The sequence below is a fragment of the Elephantulus edwardii genome, unplaced genomic scaffold (assembly GCF_000299155.1).
Source record: "Elephantulus edwardii isolate Elephantulus edwardi_28Jun2011 unplaced genomic scaffold, EleEdw1.0 scaffold00082, whole genome shotgun sequence".
Classification (NCBI taxonomy): Eukaryota; Metazoa; Chordata; class Mammalia; order Macroscelidea; family Macroscelididae; genus Elephantulus; species Elephantulus edwardii.
Window position 1 is genome coordinate 3385171 of NW_006399832.1, and position 21605 is coordinate 3406775.

Here is a 21605-nt window from a genome sequence, read left to right on the forward strand (position 1 = left end):
GACTCGACGGCACATAACAACAACAACAACATGGTGTCATTAGGCAGCTCTGGTGCTCTAGTCAGTAGGGAATGATGTCACTTCTAACACAAAAGCCATGGCGTTTCTCTAGAGGTTGGAATTTTCCAGCAGCCTGTGGGGAAAAGATGGGCCGTGTTCTCCTGTGAGATTTATAGCCTCAGCAAACCCACTGGAGGGTCGACTAAGAATCGATTCTGACTCAATAGCATTGAGATTATCTAGAGTTCAGACCTATTGCAATCTGGATAAGAGTGGATAAGAGTGTATAAGTGCTTAGCTACTAACCAAAAGGTCAGCAGTTCCAACCTACCAGCAGTTCCACAGGAAAAAGACGGGCCAATTCACTTCTGTAAAAAAAATTATGACCTCAGAAATCATACAGGAGCAATTTTATTCTGGTCTATAGAGTAGGTATGAGTCAGAATTAACTTGACAATAATGGGGTTTGAGGTTATTTTTTTTTTTGCTGTGTTGGTTTTATTTTTTTTTGTTGAAAGTAAACCAGATCAGATACACAATCAAGATGTTTTGATAATTAGGTATAATAAAAATATGAAAGTTGATAACAAAGAAAATTAGTAAGTAGCTGAAAAATATTGCCATCGTGACAGAAATGATGCCAAAGGATGCATGGCAGAATTTACCAAGCCAGTTTCTTTTTTCAACATCATAAATAATGAATGTACACATACATTTTGCCGGGTGAAAGAAGCAAGAATCCAAGCAACTACAGCTGTGGGAAGAGACAACGGAGCAGCTCAATATTATCAATCAGAACAAGGCTAGCAGCCAAATATGGAACAGAACAGCAACTGCTCATATAAGGTCATTTCAAGCTGCAGAAAAAGAAAACAAATCCGAGTGCTCTAGTCTGACCTTAAGTTTATCTCAATTACATGTAGAAATAAGTGTTCTAGTTTTGGTCTTGTTTTCACAAATGGGGACATGACAACAAATGGTGCTGGCAAAAGTGGACTGCTACCTGCAAAAAGCTGAAACAGAATCCACATCTCACACCACACACAAAAATCACCTCAAGGTGGATAAGAAACTTGGGAATAAAGCCCAAAACTATAAAGTTCTTAAGAGACAAACTGGGATCTAGCTTAGAAGCCCTAGTCTATGGTATAAAGAGAAATGGAACCAGAAATGTACAATCTGAAGAGGATAAAACTGATGAATGGGACCTTCTAAAGATTAAATCCCTGCATTCATCAAAAACTTTTCCCAACAGGATGAAAAGAAAACCCACTGACTAGGAACAAACATTTGGCACTGCTATCTCAGACAAGAGTTTCATAATGAACCTATATAGAAACTCCTGGGTCTCCACAAGAGAAATTGTGATAACTCAATTACAAAACGGGAAAAAGACATGGAAAGAATTTTCATAGAGGAAGATATTTGAATGGCTAACAGACATATGAAGAAATGCTCCAAATCACTGGCAATAAGAGAGATGCAAATCAAAACAACAATGAGATACCATCTCACTTCAGTAGCAGTGGCAAAGTTTAACAGGACAGCAAGTAATAAATGTTTGAAAGGATGTGGTGAGATAGGAACTCTTTTACATTGTTGGTGGGATTGTAAAATGGTACAACCATTTTGGAAGGCAGTTTGGTGCTTCCTCAAAAAGCTGAACATAGAAATGCCGTATGACCCAGCTATTCCATTGCTTGGAATATTCCCCAAGAAAATGAGAACTGAGGCTCAAACAGAAACCTGTACACCAAAGTTCACAGAAGCATTATTCACCATTGCAAGAACATGGAAACAGCTCAGATGTCTAATCACAAACAAACGGATTGAGAAGTTGTGGTATATTTGTACAATGGAATACTACTTAGGATGCAGGAGCAATGATTTTGTAAATTACTACTTAACTTGGGAAGGACTGGAGAGCATTATGCTGACTGAACTAAGTCCCACAAGGACCAATACTGTATAAAACCATTATTGTAGAATGAGTATGAGGATCCAAGGCAGGGGGGGAGGGTGGATATTGAAGGGTGAGGATGGGGGAGGAGAATGTTAATCATAGGGTTGCACAATTCAATGGGTGGGTGGGGTAAAAAAATGAGAAGGATCCTTTGTGAAAAATAATGTATTCAAACTCTGTAGATAAATCAGAATAGAATTTTTTTTTAAATGTCACATTCAAGTGTTAATTAACACCATGAACTCTAATGACCAAAGCATGATTGTGGGATGACAGCAAGGACATAGTACATATGGAAAGGAAAAGGTCATTAAACATACAGCAAAGAAAGAGAGCAAAAATAGATGTCAGAATTGACTAAAACTTGATCTTGAACCTAGAGTGGCTAAAGTAGATGGAGTAGGAATTCTAGAACACTTAATTGTGCCCATGTGGAACCTGCAGATGGACTAAGAGTCAGTCATTTAATCAGAACAAGGTAATATCGCATGGCTTAAAATCAAGAAGGATCTGTGTATGTGTTGTATCTTTTACCTTACTTATTCTGAATGTTGAGCAAGTAATCCTAGAAGATGGACTATATGAAAGAGAACATGGCATTAGGATTGGGAAAAGATTCCTTAAGAACCTGCAATATACAGATGATATAACATTTTTTGCTGATAGCAAAGAAGACTTGTAGTCAAAGACTACAGCCTTTAGCATGGATTACACATCAATGTATAAAACACAAAAATCTTTAAGATATGTTAAACAGAAAAGACGGCAGTTGTCAGGGACTTCATTTCTCTTGGATGCACAGTCAATATCCATGGAGGTGGCAGTCAAGGAATTAAATGAAGTAAGGCATTGAGCAACTCAGCTGCAGAAGACCTCCTATACGTGCTAAACCGGTTTGAGGACCAAGGTGCACCTGACACAAGTCATGGTATATCTAGTTATGCAATATGCATAATAAGAAAGAAGGCTGGGCAACAAATGAAGAAAAACCGATGATATTATCTTTTTGGTGAAATAAAAGTTATACTGTTTTATTGAGAGTCATATTCAGAAGTAAAGATGAGACTTGTACTTTGCACATTATTAGAAGGGGCTGGTCTCTGGAAATAGCTGACCCTCCAGTGAGTTTTCAGAGGCATTAAATTGCACAGGAGGAGAGTGCCCATCCTTCTCCCATGGAACAGCTGGTGGATTCGAACTGCGTGTCTTTGGGATTGTGGTGCATCTTCTTACCAGTTGCACACCGGAGCTCCTTGGAGGCAAGGATGAGGAAGCTTTGTCTCACATTCTTTGGGCTCACTACTAGGAAAGACTGTTCCTTGGAGAAGAACATCACTCTTGGAAAGGTGGAGGGACAGTGGAGGAGAGGAGGACCCTCGGCCAAGTGCACTGACACAGTGACTGCAGCAGTGAGCTTGAGCATATTGGAGACTGTGAGGAAATGTTGGCGGTATTTTTTTTTTAATAGAACCATATGTTGTATTTAATTTATAAAAACACAAAAAGACTTACGGTCTTAAGATTCAGATACAACCTTAAACAAATATAGTCTTTCCTTAAGGAATTTATTTGTGTAAAGAGAACACAGATTATAGTGAAGGAACCCTTTCTCGAAGTCTAGAGCTTCTTTCAGCAAGGGTACCCCTGGCTACCTGAAGCTCCTCTCTGGAATCATTGTCCCATCAGCCCCGCCCCATGGCCAATCTACAGAGGCATTCCATGTCTTACCACCATTGATCTATACTGTGGTAGCTTGTATGTTAATGGAAGTATATTTAAAATACCAACAGGGCTACCCATAGTGGACCTATTTCAGTGAAACTTCCAGACTGAGACAGACTAGGAAAAAAATACTTGGTGACCTACTTTTTAAACATGATTTTGTTGTGTTATGTGCCCCGGGACTCATAGGACCCTATGTACAATGCTCTGAAGTCTGCCTTCTATCTACTGAGTCAGTCTCACTGACTCTGGCGCACCTAATCCCATTGGCCCAATTACTGTGTCAATCCGTCTCTTCCTCTTCTGTGCTCTTCTTAAACACACTGATATAACCCAGAGAATCACAACATAATGTTTGAAGATGAGCGCCTTAGGCTGCATGGCACTCAAAGTGCACAGTGGCAACAATGATGGACTTCACCATGGTGACTGAAGATGGTGCAGGCCAGAAACAGTTCTGTTGCACACAGCGTTGCCACGAGTAAAAGCTGACTTGATAACAACGAGCAATAACTACATTTTGTAAGAAATTAGGCAATGTATGTCATGTTGAGAAAAAACGGCATTAAAATGTGCAAATCAGGAAGACATAGAGCTCTAAGAGCTTTGAAAATGGAGTTGAGATCAAATATCAGTTCTATCTTGGAGGAAGAACAGCTTGATGTTCCCTAGAGGTAAGGGTGGTGGAAACACTTTGGGCATGTTGTCTGGTGCAGCCAATACTTGGGAAATAATATCTTTCTGGGAAAAGTAGAGAGAGGGTCAGCAAAAGAGAAGACTCTCAAAGGAGTCTTCACTGACACAGTGAAGTGACTGTAACAATTGGATCAGATATAGTAGTGATCACAATAGGACAAGGTTCAGATCTGTTATTCAGAACATCATTATGAGTTCCAGTCGAATCAACAGCACCTAAGCATAAATAACAGCACAAAATTAGTGTGCGACCTCAAATAGGTCATTTATTAACTTCTGCAAACCTCAGTTTCCTCATCCAAAAAATAAGGGCAATAGCATCTTTCTCACAAGGGTGCTGTAACAATTAAAGCAGAAAATGATGTAACGGCCAGCACAGCATCTAACTCATAGTGCTCAACATATGCTAGTTATTATTGATCATTACCTTATGATGAGCTCTACACAATATGCCACAGTGAGCACTCACAAGAATGAGCCTGTATTAATAATCAATTTAGCACATTGACCCTTGAGGCCCAAATAATCAGCGCACCTCCAAGCAGTCTGTTATTTTGTCACTATACCACCAGCAATTTCCTGGTCATTGTCTTTTTTCATTACCATTAGCAATCTCAGATATAAAAAGAAATCTCACACAGGTTCAGCAACATGAACTCCATCCCGGTGTCTTCTGGAAGAATAAAAAACCTGGGTAGGTAGATTTTTATGTTCCTTTTCTCTCCCAAAGTGGAAAAGGCCCTCTAAAGTGCTACATCGTAAAGTGTGGTCCCTGGACCACCCCCATCTCCTGGAGCAAGACATGGGCCACCTGCTTAAAGGCTCCCAGGAGAGTCTTTACACAGTCAAGCTGGAAAGTGAGTCCAAAAGAAGCCTCAGAGCTCCATGGGAGCCACTTCCCCCCTTCCCCAACCCACACTGAGCAGTTCCATGGTGCTGGGGAGGGAAAGAAGGAGGGGGGAGGATGTGAAGGAGGGGTGGAGGCAGAGGGAGGTCAACAGGAAGAGGTGTGTGGCCCAACTCCATCAAGAAAAAGCCTGAGGAGAAACCACCTGTCCTTGGCATGGCTCATAAAACCACACAAGCCACGGGGGCAAGTGATTCTGTCCCCCAGCTGTTCCCTCCACTCATACGTCGTCCAAAATTCCTCACACACCATGAAACAAACTCTCTGCATGTGTTCAGATCTCTCTTCAGAGCACAAAGCAGCTTTCAGAATGGGAAGGATAGCATGGTACCAAAAGCAGCACCTTGCATGATTTTATTTATTTTTTTTTTCTGGTCCGTTACAAAAATGAGGTTTGAAAACTCTCACTTACCCTGGCCACCCTGTAAGACACGTGCTGATTACAGAAACATAGACATCTTGATTATATTTAAGAGAAGGGCCTAACAGCACTAATAATTACATTGTTTGAGTTATGGTCAAAACTGCTCAGCACACTTGTTTATTTCCAGTATTTGTTTTTTTCTCCTTATTTACTCTTCCTCAGGGACAACTCTCATTTCCATTTCATCTCTTACTCTTGAGCAGTGGTTTCAATTAGATGTAATTTTGTCTTCCAAAAGAACATCTGAAAATGCATGGAGAAGTTACTGGTCATCATACCCAGAGGAGGAAATGGATAGGTAATGGATAGAATCCAAGGATACACTAACTATCCTATGATACACAGGACTGCTTTCACAATAAAGAATTTTCCAGCCCACAGTGTTACTGTCAAGGTTGAGTAATCCTATTCTAGAAGCACCAAACAGAAATTTTTAAATGTAGATGCCATTTAAAGTAGATTTCTGAAATTTTTACAAGAAAAAGGTTGTTAGAGTAAAAGTAGTCTATGTTCAATAGGCATTGATAGTATTTACTTGTAGAAGGAGCAGTGATAACATGGGGAAGGCTGAGTCTGACTTCTCCTTGCTTCATAAAGGGGAAATGTCCCCATCAATACCAACCATAGTACCAAACCAATAGATACATGATCAGACATGTTATCCCACATGCTCCTGCCCCATGTCTACCAATCACTGGGCTCAATGTTCACTGCAAATTGACTCACACACTTTACTCACAGTTATGGGGCTTATTAGGGAAATAGGCCGGGGAATGGGAGAAGCAAAGAACATCAATCACACAGGTTAGTCCAGCAGTCCCAAGCCAGATTTGTTGTTATGTGTCATCAAGTCGCCTGTGACCCATAGCATCCCTATGTACAGAAGCTCTGAACCCTGCCCCGTCCTGAGCCAGTCTCACTAATTCTGACACACCAACCCCCATTACCTCAGTTACTGCATCAATCCATCTCATCTGGGATCTTGCTCTCCTGTGCTGTTCCTCCACCCTCCCAAGCATGATGTCCCTCTCCAAGGATCAATCTTCCCTGGCCACGTGCCCAAAGTATGTGAGATGGAGCTTCAAAATCCTAGCCTCCAAGGAGAGACTTAGTTTCACCCTCTCCAACACAGATCTATTTGTTTTCTTTGCAGCCCATGTTATATTGAAGACTCTTCTTCAGTACCACAACTTGAAGGCATCAATTTTTCTGTCATCCTTAGTCACTGTCAAGCTTTCTTAAGCATAATAAGTAACTATAAGACTATGGCCTTAGTCTCTAGACTGAATTCATTGCTTTCAGCATTCTAGAGAGGTCCCTGACAGCAGATTTTCCCCAATGCAGTTCATCTTTTGATTTCCTGACTGCTGGTATCAAGATTGTTGATTGTGGAGCTGAGCAAGCTGTAACTGTTAACAAACTCAATCTTTTCTCCATCTATCAATGGTGCTGCCAATTGGCCCAGTGGTGAGAATCTTTGTCTTCTTGATGTTGAATGGAAGTTCAATCCATATTAAATACTATAGTCCTTGACCTTCTGTAGTACTTGCTTCAGATCTACTTCCGTTTCAGCAAGGAAGGTTGTGTCATGTGCATAATGTAGGTTGTTGATGAGTCTTCCTGCCATCCTCAAAACACCCTGCTTCCCAAATGATCTGTTCTGCATATAGATTAAAAAGGTATGGAGACAGGATGCATTCCTGATGCATTCCTTTCCTAATTTTGAACCCTGCAGTATTTCCCTGCTCTGTTCTGAGGACTGCTTCCTGATCCAAGTACAAGCCAGATTAACAAGGCACGATGTTCAATTAGTTCAGACACCTTCTCAGTCAACAAATAAAAGTCCAGGTTCAGTTCAGCAGCACATCCGGCAACATTTATCTCAGAGCAGTTACAAGTTCTCCTTCTAGATTTGGACAATGAGTGGAGGACCAAATAAGAATTCATGTCTTTGAATTACAGTGTTGACAAAGAATACTGAATATACCAGGAATGACAGAAGAACAAACGTATCTGTCTTAGAAGAAGGGCAGTCAGAGTGCACTTCGGACTTGTTATCAAGAGGGACCAATCACTGGAGAAGGACATTATGCTTGGTAAATAGAGGGTCAGTGAAGAAGACTCCAAATGAGATGGACTGGCACAATGACTGTAACAATGGGCTCAAACATAGTGAAGGCTATGAGCGTGATGTTGGGAGGGCTTGTGTTTCATTCTGTTGTACACAGGGTCCCCGTAAGTCAGAACTGATTCAACAGCACTTAACAACTAAGAGCAATAGAGTTGGTCTTGACTACTTCAAGCAGAAAGGAATGTATGAAGTGAACCTATGTCATTTTTAGACAGCCCAATGGTGATCTCAGCTCAGCTTATCTCTCTTCAGGATGGTTCCCTGTGGCTGCTTTCTAACAGTGTCCGGCCCTGGTTTCAAGTACTCTTGGTTCCCTCCCAGAGCAACAAGGGCACCACCTTCAGAGGCCCCTGAACACAATGTCTCTCTTCTCAAGACACGAGCACTTAGCAAGGGCTGCTGAGCCATTGTTCCTCATTGCCAGTTTGGTCTTCAAATCTTAGGATTCTGGCCAGGTATTTCTCTCTTTCTCAATGCCCACTCCAACTCTTCCCAGATCCAGTCAGTGTGCTTTCTGAGCACCCTTCCTTGATAGGTCATCTTAACACTTCCTATCTGGTGCCTTTGAATTGTGGTTTGGGAGAAGAGAATTGAATATCCCATATCTGCTAAAAGAACATGCAGATATGTCTTGAAAAAAAGTGAAGCCAGAGAGCTCCATGGAAACAAAGATGATGAAGGTTCATTAACCTCACATACTTTGGTCATGTTGTGAAGAGAGACTATTCCTTGGAAAGGGACATCATGCTTGAGAAGGTGGAGGGACAGTGAAAGAGAGGAAGACCCTCAACCAGGTGGATTGACATGGTGACTGCAGCAATGGGTTTGAGTGTGTCAGAGATTGTGAGGATGGCACAAAGACAGGACAGGGTTCAGGTCTGTTGTTCATAGAGTATGAGTTGTACTCAACTTGACAGCGCCTAACAACAAGAAGAACAACAAGAGCATCCTCAGGTGTCAGCAGCCCTAGATTGCAGGTCTCATTTTCTAAATGCTCCATTCCTTGTGATTTCTATAAGCCCCTAAACATTCTACAACTTTGTTTTTCCTTCTACACGTGTTACCATCTTCAAAATTTTCTTCAAGTGTCCTTCTGTCTTATTCTCTCAGCAAGGAGGTACTGAAGAGACCGACCACCAAGGCAGCCATGTAAGTGAGCTTCAGCCCCTTCTCCTGGAGGCTGGTGGCCACAGCCCCACACCCTATACACACTGTGGGGTCAAAAGGTGTTTTTGTTGAACTGGAATTAGAACGTGAGTATTAAGAATTGCCTTTTAGTCTCTCTGTTATACAGTTTTAAAAAATGTTTTTCCAGGTTATAATTAAATCCGTGATAATATTGGGCAAATATTATCTTTAATAAGTCTTTAAGTGAGCCTCATTTGGCTTTTCAAGATCAATTAGAAAAGGACAGAAAATGTGTGGGAAGCAAAACTCTTATAAGAACTTATGTATAAATATCAGGAACACACTTTTCCTTCTTTCTGAGGTCCCTGGCGCTATGGAGAAAAGACTCTGAATGCTCTCTGTTCAATTAACTCAACCCTGAGGATAAATCTCCCTCAGAGAACAGGCTTTTGGCTCATCCAAATGGACAGCTGGGCAGACTCTTCTACCCCTAGTGAAGCAGCCAAAGCTCACTCAGAAAGCAACTGGAGGCATTTCCATCCACTTTGTACAAATGCAGAAAGAACCATTTCTTTTTCCCAAGAAATAATACCATCAGCCAGATTCCCTTCCAACAGCGTAAGAAACTCAAAACATGATAGAGAGGATTATGCCATCTGTTATTTTGGAGCCTCTCACCCAGACCCAGAAAACACATGAACCAGCCAGAACAAGAGTCCATTCTTAACAAGAAAGGAGTTGGGAAAGCTGCTGTAGATGATGGTACACTGCATGAAACATTCTGCCTGTTAGAGGAGTTCTGTGGATCCTGCCATCATATCTAACCTGAAGACTTGCTCTTGACCAACTCAGGTGGCAGAAGTTAAAGGGCTGGTGGTGCATTGTTTCTCTTTTCCCATTACAAGATCAGAAATAAATCCAGAAAGATCTCCATCAGTTCGAATCCCTGGGCCCACAAAGCAGAGGCACAGCTGACCCGCAATGATGTGTATTGTGGGCCAAAGTGAAATCTCTGGGCTGCCAAGACTGAGGGTTTAGGGTCATGGCACAACCCATACTTTCCTGAGTGACAGAGTGGCTGATGGGGCCAGAGCGCCTGCCCATCTGTCGATGACTTGGGGTGTCACTCAGGTTAAATTAATTTTTATTGCACAAGGATAAAGAAGTTATTTGAAATTAAGCCATTATAAAAGTCATTTGAGAGAGACATTTTAAAGCTTGGGAACCCTCTCAGAGCCATTTACTATAGGATTCATCCAAGTAAGGTTTCACAACAAAAATGGGACTCTTCAATATTTATTTATAGATGAGCTCTAGTGGCCAAGTGATAAGAAGCTGCACTACAATCCCGAAGACACACGGTTTGAATCCACCAGGTTCTCTGAAGAAGAAGGGTGGGAAATCTCCTCCCATGCAAATAACTGATTCTAAAATCCCACTTGAGGGTCAGCTATGAGTCAGTTCTGACTCAACAATAAACAACAACATATTTGTTTTAAGTTCCCTTAATAGATTTATTTATTTAGTGGTCTAGTGGGTGGGGAGTTGCTCTGTCAACCCAAAACCACATGGTAGGAAAGGAGGCACATGGAAGCAAGCCAAATTTTTCTCTGAGAATTAATACATTAATTAATATATTTCTAAATACTTATTGTATGTTATGGTTGTTGTTAGGTGCTGTTGAGTTGAGTATGACTCACAGTGACCATATGAACAAAAGATCTGTTCTGCTCTATCCTGTCCCATCCTCACACTTCCTGATGCACAAGAGCTATGCCCCTTTAAAACAGGTGGGGGAATGCTATCCTTATGCCTGTGGATGTAGGCAAATGTAATCTGTCGTGACCTGAACCCTAATGACAACTGCGTTCTATGACAACAGAGACATGGGAAAACACAGGAGACACACATCATGCAAGGATCACCCAGAACTGAGGAGCGCACGGAGCTGCTGACAATGAGAGAACAGACACAGCTAAGATTGATCTGGACTTTTAGCCTCCAGGTCTATGGGAAAAGAAAGCTGATCCTCCCTCCCCCCAATGTGTGCTTTATTGTGGTAATCTGGAACAGAACCCACAGTATCTCCAAAATGTGCCTGTTCTTGATCACCTTGGAATTTGAAAAAGTCACACTGTTGTGTTACAGCAGCACTAAGAAACGAGAGAGAGAGAGAGAGAGAGAGAGAGAGAGAGAAAGAGAAACTGTTACAATCCCCTGCCCCACCCCCCACAGGAGCTTTCCATTCTAAGACTTCTAATATTCCTTCAAGGATGATGGCCATTTCAGATGGAGAAAAGCATGTACTGGTGATTCTAAGAGTAAGCTCATGAGAATGCCTGTCACTTTAAAAATGAAGTTAGTTTAATTTAGGTATTGCCTCCTTTTGAATTGACGTCTTCCCCTTTAAAAAAAATCCCAAATAACAGAAATATGATAGATATTTCATAAACTCAGTAATGACAATGTAAAAATAAAAAAATAACCTAGAAGTGTATGTTGTTGTGTACTGTGGAGTCAGAACCGACTCACAGCTGACCCTCCCGCAGGTTTTGGCGGCAGTTAATTGCATGGGAGGAGATTGCCTTTCCTTCTCCCTCCCTTGGAGCTGCTGGTGGGCTTTAACCACGTACGTGCCTTTGGGATTGCTGCGCAGCTTCTGGCCACTAGCAAGAGTTTCAAAAATGGCAAGAAAAAGTTTTGTCTTTCCTTGAGCATCCTGGCTCTGACAATCTGACCACTTAACGGTATTTGCAGAAGAAAGAGAAGCGGTCATGTTCAAGCTTGACCTCACCACTGAGACTCCAAGCGGCTGAAGAGGTGACAGGTGTGGAGAAAAGGTTAGTTGCAAAACCCACAGAAACTTCCTTGTCTGCCAACCTAGGAACTTCCTGAATCACCGAGGGCAAGTGCAGCTCCTTACGTAGTAACCTCAACACTAGATCAAGTTAGAATGAACACCCAAGACACATCACAATGCACTAGCCCTAATCGGGTTTGCTTAGTAGATTATCAGTAATTACCCCTTAAGAGATATTAGCAGTTAACTAACAGGGTCTAATGGTTCAAGGCAACCCCTTTTTGTGAGAAACCAAGAGGATCGACACAAGGACCAAGAAATGCTAGTCCTTGCTTTCTTCCTTCATTACAAAACCACCTTCCATAGTTAAGGAGGTCACTTTTCTTCCTAACCAACATTATCACGTGGTACTACTGTTTTAAATGCCTTTTGAATGATTTAAAGACCCAGCGTTCTTATTTCTCAGAACACCAGTAAACCATGCACATTCACCTGTGCTTTATTCATTTACATCAATGATGGTTTTTATAATTTCAGTTTTAATTGTGGCAACATAAGATTGCTATTTTAACCATTTTAAAGTGTTCAATCAGGCATTAATTGCATTCATAATGTTCTGTAGCCATCATCACTGTTTATTTTCAAAGCTTTTTTAGCAGCTCAGAAGCACTGTATCCCTTAAACAATAAAGTCCCAGGCCCACTCCCCTCAGCACCTGCTGTTCTCTAATCTACTTCCTGTCTTCATGTATTTGCTTATTCTAGGTTTTCATATAAGCACAAAGACACAATATTTATCCTTTCCCATCTGCTTCATTTCACCTAGCAAGTGTCTAAGGTTCAGTCATTTCAGCCGTATCATGATATACTTTTCATGGTTGTATAATATTCCATTGTGTATAGACATGACATTTTGTTTATGCATTCACCTGTTGATGAACATGTTGTTTATCCATTTATCTGTTGATGGACATGTTGTTTAGCCATTCATCTCTTGATGGACATACTGATTCTACCTTTTGGCTACTTTAAGCAGTGGTGCAATGAGCACTGATGTACAAGTAGCTGGTGTAGATTTGTGGACTTGGATGGGAGCTGTTTAGCTTTTTGAATGATGTCTTTTTACAACCGAAGTCCTACCTGTACCTTGAAGGTCTTAACCTCCCTTGGTGTCTCTGTCTTGGTGTCTCGTGTTTCCCTCTTAGTGTCTTTATCTTGGCTGATTTTACACACACACACCATCAATGCAAGTGAAATAACAACTAGTTATTTCAAACTAGTCTGAAAAGCTCAAGGCTACTCTTAGAAATATGAAGACAACTTCCATTAATTAGACCTTAGACAGTGGCTCAAGGCCGTGACACTAGGGAACTCAGAGAGCAGAGTCGACATGGCCCACGTTTTTATGTAATGAACACATATACAATAAAGATCCAAATGTGCAAAGTGGATGTTCACAAACAAGGCTTTTTATCACTTATTTAAACACCAGGAAGCTCTCTTTTCTGTTGCTTTGCTTCTCTCACACATGCTGGATGCCACCAAGTTGATTCCAACTCTTAGTGACCCTGAGTGACAGAGAAGACCTTCCTAGAGGGTGTTCTTGGCTGCAATCTTTACAGAAGCAAATCAGGTGTTTCACCTGTAGAACTACTGACAGAATTTGAATGGTCAACCTTTCAATTAGCAGCCCTGAGCCTAACCATTGCTCCACCAGGACTCTTTATAAATGGCATACAAAGTAAAGTACGAGTAGGAATAAAAACACACACTATTAACGTCAAGTATTTCCAGACATCTGAGAAAAATCAGCAAGAGAGATTTCATAGGCTGCATCCACACCCAGTTCATGAAACACTGCCCCTTTCAAGATCCCACAGCCAGAGATGAAGCTATGCAGCATTTTTCAACTTCTCCTCATGAGAATGCTAAATTTAAAATCTTAGACAGGTTTCAACTTCCTTCATTTGTTAGCCAGAGGAATTCCCCAGATAATCTGGGATTCAAATTGTGTTTTGAAAACAGATGGGCTTGTGAGCAGCTCCCAGAGGGAGGCACACTGTTGGAGGAAAGAGCAAGTTGACCGTGCAGCTGCCAGGGGCTCCAGGTCCCTGCACAGACAGCACGCTCCCTGCACTGGGGCTCCAGCCTTGGCCTGCACTGCTGAACTCGCCTAACGACTCAGGAATGTACCCACTGCAGGGAGGAGGCTCGAAGAGCTTGCCTCATGGCAGCACAGATGAAGTCACTGCAGGCTCAAAGTCCAAAAGGGTCATAAAAATTTCCCTTCTTCAAAGTCTCTGCCCTCCCTCTTGCCCACAGGAGCCAGTATCCCCTGCTCTTAGGAAGCAAGCCCTGTCTACCGCCACTTGTACAATGGTTGGACCCAGTAAACAAAGTTCAACTACATATCTCGGAAGATCAGAGCAGCCAAAAACAAAAGCAGAAGTGGTTGGGAAGCTGGGAGTGGAAATGGCTTAGGTTTGTTTCTGTGGAAAGAGACACTTCTCAGTGCCCTGTTCTTCAACTCGTCAACCTGCTTAGTGCTACAGACTCCCAGAGGCCATGGCGGAATGGGGCTGTTCTCTCAGCCTGGGCCAGACTGGGGTGAATGACTCACTGAGAACGTGAATGGCTGTGAGGATGAGGGAGAGCCAAAACAAGAGAGCTTGAGGGAATTCAGTAGAGAATACTCCAGGCTCCATTTTGGTTAGATAATAAAAAGGAGCACCCCTGCAGTGCTGATACACATTTCTGTGAGGTGGTTAGAGTGAGTAGACTGATTTCCACTCCTTCCAGCCTGCTCACTAGGTAGAGGCCTTATGAGAAGACATCTGCATGTGGTAAACAAGTTCTTTTACTCCTCACAACAGGTGTTCATAGGTGAGTTGGCTGAAAACTCTGGGTCCCAATATAAGTTCTGGGCTGGACAATGTCATCATTGGGGAGGGAGGCTCTGTCAGGCTTTATGGGAGAAAACACAGGACAAAGCTCAACAACCACCTTTCTTGGGGTTATGACAAACTCACTGCTCCACCCTCCCACAGCAATGAGCTCATCCAGAGATGCATCAGAGACTGAGTCTGGAGCCAGACTGTCTGCACTTGAAGCCTGGTTCCTACCACTGCCTAGGTGGTGACCTCGGGCACAGTCTCTTTCTGTTCCTCAACTACTGTGCCTACAAAATGGCGCCATAATAAAACCTATCATATACGATTTGACTGAAGTTAGTGAATCTACTGCAAAAGGACTTATTTAAAGTGCTGAAGAGCAAGGATTTCACTTTGAGAACTAAGGTCCACCCACTCAAGTTGCAGTATTTTCAATTGCCTCATATGCATGTGATAGTTCAACTAGGAATATTGAAGAATTTGTTATTGTTGTTGTTTACCGTCAAGTCAGAACTGACTCATACTCCAGAGGGTTTTCAGAAGCAGTTAATCGCATGGGAGGAGACTGCCCATCCTCCTTCCTCAGAGCAGCTGGTGGACTCAAACTGCAAGCCTTCAGGATTGTGGCACAGCTTCTTGCCACTAGGCCACCAGAGCTCCCCAACAAGAACTTAGGGCTTTGAATTATGGAAAAGAAAATGGAATATACTGTGGACTGGCAAGAGAACAAATCTCCCTTGGAAGAAGTGCAACCAGAATGCTTCTTAGCTGTGAAGATAGCAAGACCTCATCTCATGTATTTGCGGCATGTTATCATGAGGAGACAGTCGTTGGAGAAAAATATCACATTTGGTGACATGACGACAGTTAATGATCACCATCACCACCACACAGGGTGTCTGTGAGGATCAAAGTGGTTAAAACAGGTAATGCACATACAACAGTGCTCATCACACGATGAATGCTCCATGAACATAGATTACCTCTCCTAGGTCAGCCTCCTCGTGCCCTGACCCAACATACACAGGGCCACCTTGGAGGTCATGTTGCAGGCATTTCTTTTGTCATCCAGATCTTCCTTCATTGGTCCCAAGGGCATGTGGGTTCTCAGTCTCATCTTCAAACACCAATCTTCCCTTTGTAAAAAGAGTTGTATGTCTAAAAAAAGGCATCTGCTTCAATGCTATAAACCTGGCTCTACCATTAACCAGCCCTGTGTTTTTAAGCAGTAACTTCCTCTCTAGGGATCCATTCCCTTATTTCTAACGTAGGGATAATAAACTTATCTGCCTCACAGCATGTTACCTAGATTATAAAAGCCATGCATGTGGACCAGGTATAATTGTAGCTAATATGTTCCAGGAACTACCATAGACTGAATTGAGTCGTGTCACCCTGTTGTTTTTGTTGTTACGTGCTGTTGAGTCACCTGTGACCCATAGTGACCATATGTACAGCAGCTCTGAAGCCTACCCTGTCCTAAGCCAGTGCCACTGACTCCAACACACCAACCCTCACTGCCCCAGTCACTGTATCAATTAATCTCATCCCTGGTCTTCCTTCCTTGCACTGTTCCTCCACCCTTCTCAGCATGATATCCTTCAAGGACTGGTCCCTCCTAGCCACGTGCCCAAAGTATGTGGGATGGAGCTTCAAAATCCTCCTAGTCCCCTCATAAATACATGTGTGTATATTTTCTTTGGTAATGTAATTAAAATACACACAATGCCTGCTATGCATGAAAATAAAAACAAACTCCAACATCCTTTATAAACTTTCACTCAAATCCTGATTTTTTAAAAAAGAAATGCATGTATACAATGTTATAATGTAGAAACTATGTAAAGATTTCCCTTGATCAATACACCAGACAGCTCTAAAATTATTAAGATTGGAATGCAATACAATCTCACTTTAAGCCTGATCTACTGTAAGGGAAGTTTCCCTAGGATGTGACCCCAAACACCATCTCACAAGAGACAAGCAAGGGACATGAGTAGGGTGGGTTGGGATGAGGCCGCCACCTCAGTGTTACCAAGAAAAAAGAACTGCCAGGAGACCTAAGTCCCTGTTCTAAGGAGCTTTTCTATCAGGACACATGAAGAAATACACGGACTATAGGTGCTGAAAGAAACAAGGGCTGCCCTCCAGAACCAACAGAGAGCGAGTGAAAGAAAGAAAGACACAGACAGAGACAGACAGAAGGCTAGAAAGAGTGCGCCCATGCTAGCAGGAGCCCCTTCCCACAGAGCTGGTGTCTGGATTTAGAACCTTCTAAACTGAAGAGTTTACATTTTTGTTCATTTGTAATCTCTCCAATAGTAGCACTAGATAAACTAAGACAGGAACACTACTATTCTTATCACATTGGTCCATGCCTGTTTTTCTGTTCACATAGGGCTGCTTATTTCCTAGTAAAAAGAACAGCCCAGTTGACATTGCACTGATTCTGACTCACAGGGACCCTGTGTGTGTCAAGAGCAAGCTGCGCTCCATAGACCTTTGACGGCTAAGCTTCTGAAAACAGCCCACCAGGCCTTGTTTCTGAGGTGTCTCTGGATGGACTCCAGCCACTCCCACCACACACAGACTCCCTTGTCTCCACACAACCATGCAAATTATTATCAGTAATTGTAGCATGATGTTTGTTCAATGGCACAGTAACAGGTAGGGAGTAAAGCACCAGACAGGAAGCCAGGGGAACAGGACTTCTGCTGCAGGCTCTTCACTATCTAGTGTGTGATCACAGGGTTTCTTTAATGTTTTGGGCTCTGGTGTCTGGGGCTCAAGGTGAAGGGCTGGATCAGCAAACCACAGTGCTCCAAAATTCAGCCATTCCAAGCCCACAGTCACCTCTCTAGAAGTCTTCCAGACAAGTGGCTCCACCAGGGCAGGCAGCTCTGCAGACGTGCTCCTCCAGAAGGGGGGCCTCAGGTGGGATGGAGACCAAGTGGCATCTGAGCAATTCTGAGTGAGTGCTGGTGGATGAGAAGATCATATCTTCTCACAGAAGGGAAGGGTCAGGGCCCAGCCGTAGGCATACACTGGGTCTTGTCTGAGGTGTACACAGCCAAGGGGAGTAAGGTAGGCTCTTCTAATCATCCAACTTTTTTTTCTTGGGTAAGGGACCCCAATTCAAGACTTTCATCTTCAGTTCCATTGTCTCTTCCATTCTAGCAGACAGAGTAAAGTTATCCTAGGGCTAATGTTTAAAACTGAGGCCCTCTCTATCCTTAGTGTCAGAGTGGACTCTGCAATTAAATGACCCATAAGCATGACATTCGAATCCACCAGGTGCTCCTTGGAAAAAGGGATGGGCAAAGACCTCTGAAAACCCACTAGAGGGTCAGCTATGAGTTGGTTTCTACTTGATGGCACAGAATAACAATAATGCCTTTGAGTCGTGGTGCTGGATAAGAGTGCCAAATATCCCATCGACTTCCAAAAGAACATGTATGTCTTGGGGAAAGTGCAGCCAGAGTGCTCCTTGCTCCTTGGAGGCAAAGATGACAAAGCTTCATCTCTCATACTTTGAACATGTTTCTAGAAGACATTATTTCTTGGAAAGGAATATCATGTTCTGAAAGGTGGAAGGTCAGTGAGACAAAAGATTCCAGTGAGATGGACTTACATGGTGACTGTAGCAATGGTCAGAGATGGACAGGGCAGGGTTCAGATTTCTTCAGAGGGTTGCCTTGAGGAATACTCAACTTGCTGGCACCTAACAACAACAATGACCACAATTCTATTCTGAAAAGCCCAGGGGCATGGAGAGCCCTTCTTCTGTTTTACATTTTCACTTCCTGTTCAAGACAAGCGAGACACATAAGTCATGAAGAATCCAATCACTAAATGTCAAAGGAGGTGGTTAAAAGCAATGTTTTGGTCACTTCCTAAATAATTTGTTTTGGCTCCTCATGTGCTTCAAGGCAGGTGGTGCCTGACCAGCCACATCCTGGGATCGTGAACCCTCCGGCTGCGGAAGCTGGCAGCATGGGTGCTTCTGTTTTAAGTGTTTTACTTTTAGGCAGGAGTCAAAGTCATGTCCCTTTTATCACCAAACATAAACCGTATGAAACTGTCCTATAAAATTAATGTTTGATGTTTATTCCCTGTTCCATGGTGATTATTAAAGCCAAGCCATGTAATTCTCTCATCAACTGTAAAAGGCCCCACAAGGCTGATTTACATTCATTCCAGGAGCACTTTCTTCTGATATGGATTCTTACTAATAACCTTATAAAATGTCCTGTTTTGTTACGAACAGTCAAATGATTCAAATGATCTTTAAAAAATAAAAAAAGGAAAAAATCCACCACTCCAATCCAATAATCTGCTAGGGACTTTGCTGAGTGGACATTATTTTCAATTTAACTTGGCATTATCATTGAGATCATGGGTGGATTAAAAGAATATATTAAAAAAAAAAGTTTTGGCCCCAAGGCTGTCAAAGGCAATATTTTACAAGGCTCAGTAAAATCAATCTGATTACAGTGATAACCACAGATATAGCAAAGGCCAGAGGTGAGTGGTTCTGTCAAACAAATTATTTGGCCGTTGGCCACACACATTCAAAACTGGCAGGCGGATTGCAGGCATGAGCTGTGAGAACAAAGTTCTATCAACAAAAAGAATACTATTCACAAACACTCTTAATTTCTTTCTCCCTAAACTCTTGATCTTTGTTCCAAACTGCTCTTCAGTGGGGGTGGCCATTCATGAAAGCAGGGCTGAGTCACATTAGGCCTTGGTGATACAGGCAGGAATAAAAATGTAGACCTTCTAATGCTCGCTAAGCTTCTGAAGATAAACCTGGTAAACCTGACATACCAGATAAACGAGTTAGTTATACACACATCTAAGAACCCCTTTGAGAAAACAAGGCCTTAAACTTGTTAGTAACTCAAACCAAGTACAGTGGAATATAACTCTTTTTTTTATCCTTTTTTTATTAATTTTAATGAAAATTTGCAGAGACTTTGGATTTCCATTCATTCATTGTTGCACTTTCCTCCCTCTCTCCACCCTCCCCCCAGTACACTCTTCTCTTTGAAAAATAAAAGAAAAAAATTCTTTCATTGTTTTACAATCCCTCCCCCCAGGTCCACTCCACTATGCAGCCTTTGTTCTGGACTCCTGTCATGACAATAAAACCTAATCACAATTCCCTTTTAAACAGTTTTCTCCCTCATCTGTTTCAATGCAGTATATATTTTTTGATCCTATTTTTCTCAGTCTCCCCCACAACCCCCATGTCAGTCCTATTTTACAACAGTGGCACAATGTAGCATTTGTCCCTTTGTGACTGAGATATTTCACTCAGCATAATGTCCTCGAGGGTCAGCCATTTTAGATAATATTGCATGAGTTCATTGTTTTTCAATGCAGCATAGTAGTCCATGGTGTGACTATACTACAGCTTCTCTATCCATTCATTTGTTGATGGGCACTTAGGTTGTTTCCAATTCTTTGCTATTGTGCACAAAGCCCCGATAATATGGGTGTGCATATATCTGCTTGGGTTTCAGTTATGGTCTCTTTGGGGTATAATCCCAGTAGTGGAAGTGCTGGGTCAAATGGTGTCTCTATTTGCAACTTTTTGAGAAAGTGCCACACTGCCTTCCACAGTGGCTGCACCATTTTACACTCCCACCAACAGTTAATAAGGGTTCCAGTTTCTCCACAACCTCACCAGCATTTGTTGCTTGCTGTTCTGTTAAATTTTGCTCTTCTGACTTGGGTGAGATGATGTCTCATAGTTATTTTGACTTGCATCTCTCTTAGAGCTAGGGATTTTGAACATTTCTTCATGTGCTTGTTAGCCATCTGAAATGTCTTCTTTGGTGAAGTGTGTGTTCATTATCTGTGCCCATTTTTCAACTGGATTATTTACCTTTATCTTGCTGTGGTGTGCAAGTATTTTTTAAATTCTATATTTAAGTCCCTTATCTGACATGTCATTGTTGTTGTTGTTGTTATGTGCCTTCAAGTCACTTGCGACTCATAGTGACCCTATGTACAACAGCCCTAAACTCTGCTCTGTCCTGTGCCAATCGCACTGTCTCCGACACTCCTATCCTGATTATCCCAGTCACTGAATCAATCCACCTCATAGAGGGCCTTCCCCTCCTACACCACCCCTCAACCCTCCCAAGCATGATGTCCTTCTCCAAAGACCGGTCTCTCCTCACAACATGTCCAAAGTATGTTAGACGGAGCCTCAGAATCCTTGGCTCCAGGAGCCACCCAGTTTAACCGTTTCCAGGACAAATCTGACATGTCATTACCAAATACTTTTTCCCAATCTGTGGCTTCCCTTTTTACCCTGTTGGAGAAGTTTTTGAAGAGCATCGGATTTGAGTCTTAGAAGGTCCCATTCATCTATTTTGTCTTCTCCTGGTTGTGTTGTTGTTGTTGTTATGTGCCGTTGAGTCACTTGCAACTCATGGTGACCCTATGTACAACAGCTCTAAACTCTGCTCTGTCCTGTGCCAATGTCATTGCTCCAACAAACTCATCCCGATTGCCCCAGTCACCGAATCAATCCATCCCCGAGAGGGCTTTCCCCTGCTGCGCCTGCCCTCTACCCTCCCAAGCATAATGTCCCTCTCCAAGGACACACCTTTGTCTCCAGAGACGCACCTTTGCTCTTGAGTACTTTAGAGAGGTCCCTAACAGCAGACTTTCCCATTGTAATACATCTTTTAATTTCCTGTCTGTTGTTGCCAAGAGTGTTGACTGTGGAGCCAAGTAAACTAAAGCTATGAAAAATCTCAATCTCTTCACCATCCATCCTGATGCTGCCAATTATTCCAGTGGTGAGAATCTTTGTCTTCTTGACATTGAGCCTCAATCCACATTGAAGTCTGCAGTCCTTGACCCTCAGCAGCAAGAGCTTCAGGCCCTCCTCAGTTTCAACAAGCAGGGTTGTGTCATCTGGATAA